Source organism: Cryptomeria japonica, chromosome 6 (genome assembly GCF_030272615.1).
Source record: "Cryptomeria japonica chromosome 6, Sugi_1.0, whole genome shotgun sequence".
Classification (NCBI taxonomy): Eukaryota; Viridiplantae; Streptophyta; class Pinopsida; order Cupressales; family Cupressaceae; genus Cryptomeria; species Cryptomeria japonica.
Window position 1 is genome coordinate 545,374,062 of NC_081410.1, and position 13,377 is coordinate 545,387,438.

Here is a 13,377-nt window from a genome sequence, read left to right on the forward strand (position 1 = left end):
ACACAATCACTTAAATAAAATGCTTTGTGATATGGTTGAAGTACAAAAACCTTTTAAGGAATATCCAAGAACTCTTTCAGGTTCAAGCACATGTTGCTCATCTTTGTCAAGGACTGGTTGTAATTCAGTTTGAATAAGATTGTGCATTAACAGTTTCATCTTGAGATAAGATATGTGAATGAACATTATGGAGTTAACTTGATTATGATAAATCCACTTCCTAAGAAACATGCCTAATTTCCTTCCAAGTGAGAAATGATCCGTAAACGATCAGCCACAACTTGAGGTTTTCATGTGCGGATGAAGGCACACAAAAACCCTTTCACCTTCCTCAAATTCTCATTCCTTATTGTGTTAGTTATCCGGTTACCTTGCTACATCATGCAATTGCAAGTACATTCTAAGTTCTTATCAATGCTGATTGTCTTTTGAGACTTTTGAACATACTTTATAACAGATGACACTTTGATGTTGGTCCAAAGGAAATATTTAAGAAATGGTTATACATGTAAAGGGCCGTAAATAGAGTCGATGTGCATGATGTAGAGTAACTGGTATTATATCACCATTATGGATGGTACATCACTTAAACTATTGATTCTGTCAATTCGAGGTAATAAAAAGGTACAAATGTCCTTCGAAGCTTTTGTTCACAACTACCATCAGACCATCAAGTTTTTAATGACATCCAGTCGAAAAATTTCAAACTAGAATATGACATTTGTTGTGCACGTTTATGTATGAAAGCCATGTAATTTGTAAGCATTCCCCACAAAAGTGTTTACCATGTCTGACATACGTGGAGTGATTTACAATGATGTAGGAAGAATCAGTTAGATCATGAATAAAATCCATAGAGATCTCTTCACACTTTTGGCTAAGAAGATGTAATATTTTGCTTCTTTCTTTGGAATGTGTCATATTTTGGAAATAATTATGTATCTTTAGTCACTCCTTTTTTAGTAAAAGAGTTGCACACATTTTAATAGGTTTTGACTAACCATCATGTCCAAAATTTGGCAAATTATTATTCCCTTGAATACTGGTGTATCCTGGGTCTAGAATCTAGCAAAGCAGGTCATGCAACCGAACCAAAATACAACACTTATCAAATAAAATTTGGGAAGTTTAACGTTTATCTCTTTGATCAATGATCCTCATGCAATTGTCATGTTTGATGTATTCTTGGTGAACCTATGGAATCCATTTTGGAGCCATATTTGAGATTTTGTTCACACCATAATTTCTTCCTCTTTACAAGATAGCGCATCTGCAACACTATTTTTCATTTTGCAAAATTTGAAAGTCAACCTTAGAACTATCTACCCACTTTTGCTATTTTATGACAAAAGGTTTTAGTTGGAGAAGGCACAAGACTTATGGTTAGTCTTATAAAAAAAATTAGTTTACAAGCACAACATCCATTTAGCTAGAGTATGCACAAGTACAAACACCTCTTTATCATTTGTGGATTGCAAACACTCCGTCGTTTTAAGTTTGTGACTCTAAAAAGCTATTGGGACACATTCAATGATGGGTAGGTATAGAGCTTTAAGAATCACATTCAATGATGCATGACTTGGAAAAATATTATGTAGTTTGCACTAGAGTTGATGGTAGTTCATGCTTTCTTCTGCTTGACAAGTTTGTGCTCTGCTCTATTTTATTCATCATACGACTTTTCTTTAAGCAATATGTGAGTGCAACCATATGGGCAGAATTCTTGGTAAAGTGTTGATAGTGGCCATCCAAACTGAGGAATCGTCTGAATCTAACTTGCTAGTTTTGGTATAGGGACGAGTGTGGGTCTTGGGTTTCGGTATGTTGATATGGCACACTTTTTCCCCTTGGATATGGTATGAATAGGTATGACAGTTATATATTGTGTGTGTGCGTGTGTGTCTGCAACTTTTTTTTATAAATATACAAACTCTTTAAGAGTATGATACTTAATCATTGCTCAATGATATTATGATAGTCATAAAGATAATCGTCTAAGTTGTTAGTTTGATCTCCACTCCCAAACTTCCTCATCGTAATCAAGTTTCTTATGTGACAAGAGATCCCAATAAATAGTGGGAACTATGAGCGGAGACCTCAATAGGGAGGGACAACATCCCTCATGGGGGTCTTGGAGCAACGTCCTGTTGGTGTCTGTTTTATCATCTACCAAACATTAGGATAGGATACCCAAAGGTATTCTATCCTCTTTGGGTATTCTATCCTCTCCTAAAAAATCACTTCTGATTCCAAGGTCTATATGTGCGAACAAGCGACTTTAGTGGAATAGCTTCTTGGGTAGTGTATGCTGAAATTTTCAAGGGGGACTTACGTTTGACAAGTATTTTTGAACTGCTAGACTTAGATGGATTTAGCAATTTTTAGGCTCTTCTTCTTGTTTTGGAATTTTCTGGGATTTAGACTTTCAAAAGAAAGAGAAAAAGAGATAGGGTTCAGGAAGGCTAATCTAATCCTACGAATTCGGGAGACGGTATCAACTGGGTGCTCTCGAGGAACCAAACCTTGCTTCGCCACACTAGGGACAACTACACAAGGCCGGTGCAATCTTCAATGGGTTGTGCTTATGATCGAGATGTTGGGATGCACAGGGGATGGGCTCAGACTAACTTTACACAGCAAGATGGAAATCATCCATTTACCAAAAGTGTGAGCGGAGATACACCATTAATTGACACTTATCAAATCCTTCATTCAAATTAACAACAATGAAAGCAAATCTAAATTAATTCTAACTAAGTGTTGAGGCAATTGAAACCATGCAAATCATTCAAATAATAGAGATTACAAAGCAGCGCACATGCAATATATTATCTGGAAATGACCTTAAGCAACAATACATCAAAAACCTCACCCTCTCCAAATGAAAGGAGGTAGCCTTATATAGTTTTCAAGAATAAATGAACGGTCGAGATCAAACAGTGATCAAGGGCCTAGATTGAAAGCTATAAACCCTAATTAGGGTTTCCCAAAACTAACTACCCTCGACCAATTACATTTGGGACACTTGTCCTTCTTGCTAAATATGAACCATCAATGAAAATAGAAGGTTGTTGCATTGTGAAGTGTGCCCTTCTAGAAGCTTCTTGATAAGTCATGTTCATCGAACCTGGACATGCTGACTTGGAGCGATCTGATTGGCTGGAAAATGACGAGGCGCCACGTCAACGTGTTGGATGTCTTCCTTGAATTCTCCAATTTGTGTCAAGAAATCATCTAAGTATGGAAATTTGATTCCTTCTTGTCGCCATTTGATTCTGCTTGGGAGCTTGTCTTTTTAATTCCTTCAGGAGATGAAATCCTTCAAGAAGTTGGAAGTTTATTTAACTTTCCCATATTTTCACCAAGTCTGAGAACTTTTCTTTCTTGATGCCTTGAGATTCTTTCAAGTGCCTCGAATTTGGAGAAGAAATCTCTTCGCGAAGTATTTCTCATACTTAGCCAAATTTTGTCCCTCTCTATGCTCGGACGAACCTTGCTCGTGGTCTCGTTTTCAATTCTGAAATTGGCTCGAAACTCCATTTGTGTTTTCTGTGATGATCTTGCCTTCAGTTGCCAATTTATGTTGTGTGGGAGGAGGGTTAAAAAGCTTTGGGTAACCCCTTGCAAATATGAAATGATGGGATTAAGCTGTTTAGGCATTCGCTGTGATCATGTCCTTCTTCTTGATACCCTGACATGCCTTCAACATTTCCCATACTTAGCCAAATTTTGGCTATCTTCACGCCCGAATGAACCTTGCCTGTGAACTCCAACTGCGATCTCTATGATGATCCCGCTTCTATTTCCTCTTGCGACCTGTAAAACCAAAGGAAAATAAGTTAGAAATCTATCTTGGATTAAAGAAAATCGAGGCTGCGAACGGCTAAGTGTTTGGAAAATTTCACTTCATTTTCATACTTAGCCATGAGAATGGGATTTTCACATGTAAATTCTCCAACCTTCAAGATAACTGTGATCACAATCCAACACCAAGTGTTATAACTCCAAAAATTTCTTATACTTAGCCAAAAAAATGATTTTCCTCCCTTAGAAATTCGAACAAATTCACTAAAAAATCATTTCTCAAACTCTGGAAAAACTCAGAAAATACATAAATCTGCATCATGAATTTAATTTCACCTTCAAAAATACTCAAAAATTCAGGAGAGATTCAATAATTCGTCCTTATACTGGTTGTCTTTCTCCAAAAATCTGTGAAACTTTTGTCAAAAAAGTTTATCCAACTTCCAGCAATATCCAAAACTTTCTCCAGATGAACTCCAAACTGAAAGTATTTTACTATGCTCTCCTTAATATTTTCGAACTTCTTGGTGTAGAAATGAAGTTTACAACGAAGTATTTGTAAATAAAGTTAAATCCTCAATCAAAAACCCTTAAAATCTTCCAAATCATGTTTCCAATTTTAACTTCATTCTTTTGGAAAGTGTTGTCATGTTTCCAAATTCAAAGAAAATATCTTCCAAAAGTTTCCAATTTGGCTATAAGTTCGAAATATTTATTAATCTTCCAATATTCTCTTTAAAAAAAACTTTCCATTTTGGATTTAAGTTCGAAATCCTTATCAATCTTCCAATATTCTCCTTTTGAAAACTTTCTATTTTGGATTTAAGTTCGAAATCTTGAAGGATTTTCATGACATCACTTTGTATTTTCGTTGATTCTGTTTGACTTTTATGTGTAGGCGGACTTTTGGAGGCTTACCTTCATCTTCCTCAAACTTGGGCGGACTTTCCTTACCTCTCCAAGGCATGGCGGGGTTTGAGAAGGCTCTTCAACATCATACTTAGCATCTACTTCCTTGGGCGGAGTTTTGAAGGGTCCCTTCAACATGGAGGGCGGACTTTAAGCAAAGCTCAATCACGGCGAATTTTTTAGCTAAGGCATAGGGTGGACTTTGGAACACACCCCCTAGGCGGACTTCTAAGACATCTCCAACATGGGCAGACTTCTAGACCTTTGCATCATTTTGCTAGGGTAGGGCGGGGTCTCCAACATAGGGCGGACTTTGGACTTCACCCCTTGGGCACCCCACACACATGGCGGACTTTAGAGTGTTGGCCATCAGGGCCTCTTCCAAAACATGGCGGACTTTGAAGGGTTGGCCACCAACATGGTAGGATAGCGCGGAGTTTCAAGGCCATTCACTCAACAGCACCTTGGGTGAAGTTTTGGTGAGTCCCCTTAGGCATGGCGGACTTTGGTGGCACCTCCTACATGGCTCTCGAACCTTTGGCGGACTTTAGACTTGGCTCCATCAAGGCGAAATTTTGGCTAAGGCATGGGGCGGACTTTGAAGGCCTCTCCTCATGGCTCTCTTTACCCTTGGCGGACTTTGGAGGTCTCTCCTACATAGCCTTGAAGACCTTGGGCGGACTTTAGCCTTTGCTCCTTCATGGCGAAATTTTGGCTAAGGCATGGGGCGGACTTTAGACATTGCTCCTTCATGGCCTCCATCAAGGTGTAAATTTGACTAAGGCATGGGGCGGACTTTGAAGTTATCTCCCACATGACCTCTCTTCTTGGGCGGACTTTGGTGACTGTTCCTTCATGGCCTCCATCAAGGTGTAAATTTGACTAGGGCATGGGGCGGACTTTGAAGGTCCCTCCTCATGACTCTCCTAAGGCATGGCAAACTTTGAAGTTAGCTCCCACATGACCTCTCTTCTTGGGTGGACTTTGGACAAGGCTTCTCCATCACTTGGCATGCTTGGGCAGACTTTAAAGAGTGCTCCCACCTTGGGCGGACTTTAAGGCGCTTTCCACATGCTTGGGCGGACTTTGAAGAGTGCTCCCACATGCTTGGGCAGACTTTGAGGCGCTCTCCACCTTGGGCGGACTTTGAAGGTCTCTCAAGAGGGCGGACTATATATGAAATGTAACATTTTCTCTTTCTTATACTTTAAGTTATATTTCATATATATTGTCAGGATGTTTGAGAGTGGTTTCGGGCCTCTAGGACTAATAATGCAAAATCTAGTTTTTGGAGGATTCTCCAATTTTCCAGACTTAGTCAAATTTCAGGATCAGGATGACATTCCAGACTTAGCCAAATTTCAGGACATTTGAGGATCAGGATGATTTTTCGAGCTGATTATCCTTCGAAGGTGCCATGACCCCCTAAAATATAGGAACTTAGCTTTTTGGGTCAAAACTTGAAAATTTTGGATCGCGGTCGAAGCAGGTCAGTGGTACAAGTGTAAACCCTAGGTTTGCATCCCGAAAAAGCAAAAAGCCTAAAATCTAGGGATTTAGCTTTTTTAGGTCAAAACTTGGAATTTTTCGAGTTCCGTTCGAAGCAGGTCAGTGGTGCAAGTGTAAACCCTAGGTTTGCATCCCGAAAAATCAAAAAGCCTAAAATCTAGGGATTTAGCTTTTTAGATCAAAACTTGGAATTTTCGAGTTCCGGTTGAAGCAGGTCATGGTGCAAGTGTAAACCCTAGGTTCCCATTCCGAAAAAGCAAAAAGCAGACATCCCTAAAAAATAGGGAAAACTTTCTAAAAATAGCCATACTAGGGATTTGGGCTAAAAAGGCCAAAAACGAAACTTCCTAAAAAATAGGAAAAAACAAAAAAGCAAACTTTCTAAAAATAGAAAGTTGTCCAAATTCGTCCAAATCAATTATGATCTTCGTCCTTTGGCCTCTCTAAGCACTCTGGTGGTGTTCGCATTTCAGAATCACATAACTTGCAAAAACTAACTTTCAATCGTCAGGCCTAAAATGCTCTGAACTGGACAAGGCTTGGTGAAACTGCAGCAAAAGGTCATAGGACACTAACAAAAACCCTAGAAAGCAGGAAAAGAGAGGGTCCCCATTTGCAATGGGGCGATGTGTCAAAAAGGTCACAACATGTCCCTAGTGGGGTCAAGTGGTAGCATTCCTTGTGGGGGTTTGGGGGCAACATCCCCAACGGGGTTGAGGGGCAGCACGAATTAAGGCCTTGAAACCACTCAAATCTTCATGTTGTACACTTCAAAAGTTTATCACTTAATGGTGAAATCAAGTATTTGACAAATCTGGGCAGCCCTTGGGTTCATTGTGGGTCCGTCTAGGCACCCTAGGTGTACCTAGGCTCCTCTAGTCACAGGACCCATAACCACACCCATTTGGTATGAGATTGAGATCCAATAGGGGCGTACTCAGCAACTTAGATCTCAACATGCAATTGTTTTTTGTATTGCTTATTGAACTAATGTTTAAGATTTCAGTTTTGATAAGATCAACATTAACACATTCAATTGAAATAATGTGGTCAAAATATTTGACTTTTTCTTTTTGAAACAACATTTAGATTTAACATAATATTTGTTTTCCTTCGATAGAGACATCACTTCATCTCTATGGGATGAAGATGATCTTTACATGTAATGATTGTTGGATATTGAAATGTCCTATGTACATGGGTAAGTACAAAATGTATAACCTTGAACTTGGAGTGACCTTCATATGTGCAAAATGTCATTTTGAGAACTTCTGATGGTTGGATAAAAATCTCATGGTACTTGGATCGAGGTGATGCTAAATATGAACTTTTGCTTGGAACTATAACATATAAGTTTAATAATTGATGTACCAATTGCATGATTCCATTTTTGGGATGGTGTTGATAAGGTCTGATATCACAAGTGTAGACCCTCGTTGAATTTCGGTATACTTAACATCCTATTTAGGTGGTAGCTATAGTGAGAAATTTTTAAAACCAACCTTGTGTTCATCAATCATCTCATTTGTTTCTCACTTATTCTGCTCTTCCATATCTATATTCCCTTTAGTTCCATAATATCTGCTACATATGTAGAAGCTCAAATAAGTAACAGTTAGTAGTGCTTGGGATTTATGACCACTTATAAAACCAAAAAAATTATAATCAGGGATTTATGATCCACATAGTATAACATATCAAATAAGTAACAGATAGTAGTGCATGGGAAACAACATACAATTTATGCAAAATGTAATGCTAAAGATACATATAGAGTTAGACCAAATGTTGAATGGTACCATAGTCAACCAAACATCCAGATTGATGGGTAGAGGGACATGGATGCCAATCAAATTAGGTAATGAGAGTAATTGAATACGGTATGTCTATATTATCTATACTATCAGTGATCACCAGAAGGTGTGGGTATGGGGATGTGGTACCTTGTCCCTTTATTGAACCGTGACTATGAATCACTAGGAGCGGATACAACTCTTGGTGCTAGTTCTATAAGCTTTTATGAATAATATTGTTGTTGAATGCATGATGTGATGCAGAAGACTATCCTATGTTTGAGGAAATGAGAGTAATTGAATACGGTATGTCTATATTATCTATACTATCAGTGATCACCAGAAGGTGTGGGTATGGGGATGTGGTACCTTGTCCCTTTATTGAACCGTGACTATGAATCACTAGGAGCAGATACAACTCTTGGTGCTAGTTCTATAAGCTTTTATGAATAATATTGTTGTTGAATGCATGATGTGATGCAGAAGACTATCCTATGTTTGAGGAAATGAGAGTAATTGAATACGGTATGTCTATATTATCTATACTATCAGTGATCACCAGAAGGTGTGGGTATGGGGATGTGGTACCTTGTCCCTTTATTGAACCGTGACTATGAATCACTAGGAGCAGATACAACTCTTGGTGCTAGTTCTATAAGCTTTTATGAATAATATTGTTGTTGAATGCATGATGTGATGCAGAAGACTATCCTATGTTTGAGGAAATGCTTCAAGGCAATAGATAATTACTTCTGGTACCATAGTCAACCAAACATCCAGATTGATGGGTAGAGGGACATGGATGCCAATCAAATTAGGTAATGAGAGTAATTGAATACGGTATGTCTATATTATCTATACTATCAGTGATCACCAGAAGGTGTGGGTATGGGGATGTGGTACCTTGTCCCTTTATTGAACCGTGACTATGAATCACTAGGAGCAGATACAACTCTTGGTGCTAGTTCTATAAGCTTTTATGAATAATATTGTTGTTGAATGCATGATGTGATGCAGAAGACTATCCTATGTTTGAGGAACTGAGAGTAATTGAATACGGTATGTCTATATTATGTATACTATCAGTGATCACCAGAAGGTGTGGGTATGGGGATGTGGTACCTTGTCCCTTTATTGAACCGTGACTATGAATCACTAGGAGCAGATACAACTCTTGGTGCTAGTTCTATAAGCTTTTATGAATAATATTGTTGTTGAATGCATGATGTGATGCAGAAGACTATCCTATGTTTGAGGAAATGCTTCAAGGCAATAGATAATTACTTATGTCTAGGTTTTAATTTAGCTTGATACCTTCGAGTCTCCTCTAATTGTGACTTTTTATATAAGGATTGTATATTTTTTACGAGTTAGCCATCTAAGTACTTAATGGATGGAACTAACAATAGCTCCATGGTTGAATCTAGCCATGTTTGATTCTACCATTTATTCCAATTTGGTCATAGCAGCAAAAATCATATGTTGGAATAAATTGGCAAACCAAAATATATAAGATTTTTTCAACATATAGGGATTTAATTGGGAAAAAAAATAATATTCAAAAAATGTAGAGAACAAGAAAAAATACGATGTTTTAAATAAACAAGCATTTTAATGGCATGGAGATATATGGAGAGAAAATACAAATTAGAGTTTACCTTGTGAATTTTGAAATATAAATTTTATCATTTATGTTCATTCATATTACAGTGCATTATACAATTCATACTGCATAATGCATGAATGACAACTACACACTAATAGTTTCAAATTTTCAGTTTGCATTATACAATTCATACTGCATAATGCATGAATGACAACTACACACTAATAGTTTCAAATTTTCAGTTACAATCTGCTTTGTACGAAGTCAATCTGAAAACATAGGTTCAAAGAATCAGATGTAGCCAATGACTTGTTGGTAGGAAGATAGCTACACTAGAGGGCTGTAGGTCTTGATGATGAAACTCTATGGTGATAGCATCTCTTGATTCATTCAACCACATCACTATCAATTTTGGACACCCCAAGTATATGAAAATCCTCAACCTCAAAAAGAGGGTTCACCTCGTCATTTGTGATCCACTAAAAATTTGGATTGATCACATAAAGTTCAATTTGTTGGTCTCTCTCAGTAGTATCTAATTTTAATCACATAGGAATTATATTTGGAAATTGAAACAAAGCAATTGTTAAAATTTAGAATAATAATTAGAAGTAGCTTGGAACTCTAATCCTGAGCTTTTTCTTCAGCCTTAGTTTGACGTTGTGGTGAACAAAAACCAAGTCATATAATTTGTTGTTCAACAAACTCAAATTGTTTCAAGATTATATCATGTTCAATTTATCAATGCTTAACATCTTTGATTTGCATGTCTATAATATAGGGAGATTGTCAATAGTTTATAGTGTCTACCTAGATTTAAGGTCTTCTTCTTGCCTCGCATGACAACCATACTTGAGAAAAAATCCTTTGCCTACTTGTATATTGGCAGCTTTGCCATAACTACATCCAATGTTCATGGGGCTGGGAACACTTTCCTCATCCATATATGAAGGTGTTGTGACTTCAACATCATCTCAAAATGAGTGGCTATAAAACAACTATGTATTCAATTAGTATCTAGTGACAAGGAAAGGGGACATTTGCTGATCCTATTTAACATCGATTATGTCCAACAATGACATGTTCTTGTTCTTGTTATATTCCATCCTATCCCTCATCACCTTCATGGCCCTAATAATAGCTTCATATAAATGGTCCATAGGCAAAGAAGTAGAAATCACCAAAAATGTGCGATTAACCACCAAAATTGTGAAACGTCATTGTTGACAATTTTTTCCTTGACACAATCACTTTTTAAAAAGTTTTTATGGTCAATATTTGTTGACCGATTGCATGATGTTTATGCACATTAAACTTGCGCTTAAATTGCCTTAAAACCATGCATAAATCACATGTGATTTTTCAGTGATTTTCAACATTATTTAATCCAGTTCTATGATTTTTTATTTAATTCTACCTTATCTTGGCTTGATGGCTACTTGCATAAAATGGGAAAAGAGAGATATCTTTCATGTTGTGGCATTGATGCATTAACCTTGTAGGATAGAGTGGTTCCCTTGAGTGACCACCTCAACCTTAACCAAGTAGAGGGACTAACAAAACAAGAAGTAGTGTGAGTGGGCCTCTTAGCCCACTTTTCAATATCATTTTTATTTTGCCTGATAGATTCAACATCAATTTTGGAATAGTGAATAATTCACCTATTATAGAATTCAAATGACAAATTATAAGTAATTAAAAAAGTCTAATTTTTAATATATTTTGTAAACTATAAATATTTATATATTTTAAATATATAAACTTACAAATTATGAATATTTTGAATATTACATATTTAATAGACTAGTACTTTTATTTGAGGCCTCAAATCCATACTTGTATGTTATAACTAGAAACCAGAGTTACCCGGGGACGCGTCCCTGACCTGAAAACCCCCGTCCCCGTCCTGGGGATGTTTCGGGGACTTGGGGACGGCCAGGGGACGTTTCCCCCCGTCCCCGTCCTGGGGACGTTTCGGGGACTTGGGGACGGCCAGGGGACGTTTCCCCCCCTCCCCAAATTGCCTAGTATTTTGAGGGGACGTCCCCGAAATGGGGGGACGCCTGCCCTAGCTCTGGGGGATGTCCGTACGTCTCGGGGACGACTGGGGACGGCTAGGATGTCCCCAATCCGTCCCGGGGACGACCAGACGTCCCCCATATCTAAGGTCTTAAAAAAATATTAAAAAAATAAAAAAAGTTGTATTTTCAATTTTTTTTTTAAATTTTCTAATATAGGCCCCTTATTAATTCAAATTGTTATTAAAAATAAAAAAATTAAAAGATAACATTAATTTAATTCATAATTTTGACAATGAAACTATATGGCAGCAGTGTAGCCTTTGGGCATTTTGACACAGAGATTAGAAAATCGCCCAAAAATCGCCAAACTCGGCGAGTTAATAGAAAAATAACACCCAACGCCTTTATTAAAGAATAAGTTTTTTTGGCCTTGTGGGGCGCTGCCCCTTGACCCCGCCCTGTATCGCGATAGGGAGTGCGCAAGGGGCACTGCCCCTTGACCCCGCAAGGGGCGATGCCCCTTGACCCCACCTTGGGGGCGCTGTCCCCAAACCCCCGTTGAAAAATATGGGGGGAAACTGCGTCGATAGAAGCAGGGAAAATTTAACCTCTTTGTTTTGACATTTTGTATGTTATTTCTTTAATATCTATTATGATATGCATATTGACAATGTGAATGAATTGAAATTCTGATTTATGAATGCATAATTGCATATTGTCTATTGAGTATTAACAATGTTTTATGTTCAGAATTTACATTCTAAAATGTCTTCAACTTTTCATAGTATCATACACATGCTATATCCATGTTTTATTGGTTTCATATGAATATAATGTATGTATGCATGCTTTATCCATGTTTTCATATGAACATTTTGAATTTTGAACTTTTCCTATATATTTTATATAGCCGTCCCCTTTGCTGTCCCCCGTCGTCGCCAAATTTGGCAAAAAAATTTGCTGTACCGGAAACGCGTCCTGCTGTCCCCTGCCGCCCCCGTCCCCGTCCCAGAAACTCGGGGTAACATTGCTAGAAACTTATTTTTTGTTATTTTACTTGTTTGGAAATCTCTACTAGGGTTTGTCAATGTTCATTTTTTAGGGTAATTGTAGCTAAATGGAGCTTTGGCTCTTTGCCATTGAATGAATTTTGTGTGGAGCATAATTGTGGGATTTAAATTTATTTAGGGTTTCTTCAACTTTGAATGTTGTGTTTGTAAGTTAATTGTTAGGGTTTAGAATATTATATGCTTCTTATATTATAATTGAAAGCTGTAATGGTTATATTATATTGATATTATATAATTATTAATTAAAAAATGAATAATAAATTGACAACACTTGAATCTAAAAGTGTTAAAGCATTTTTTGAAAGGTTTGGAGTTGTCTTGAATCTTGGTTAAAAGTGAAAATTATGAAAAATAGCATGCCCCATGAAGGTTTGTGTGGTTTCAAAGGCTTTGATTTGGGCTTGGTGGCAGAAGGCTCTGCCCCTCGACCTTGACTTGTATCACAACAGGGAGTGTGCCAACGGTGCTGCTTTTGGACCCTGCAAGTTGTGCTGCCCTTTAATCCCATTGGGGGCACTACCCCCAGATCCTCATGAGCAGCACTACTCAACCTGATCAAGGGTAACTACCAACCATGAGGGGCATTGCCCCTCGACCATGGTAGGGGCTGACACACTAGATCGCTGGCCTCATTTTTATTTTTTCTCTATATCTGTATGCTATTA

General features: G+C 37.7%; 1 protein-coding gene across 2 annotated transcripts in view; it reads left to right on the forward strand.

Annotated features, from left to right (window-relative positions):
- LOC131073022 (vacuolar protein sorting-associated protein 51 homolog) overlaps nucleotides 1-13,377 on the forward strand; it is a 184,207-nt gene that overhangs the window by 99,430 nt on the left and 71,400 nt on the right. The window lies entirely within an intron of this gene.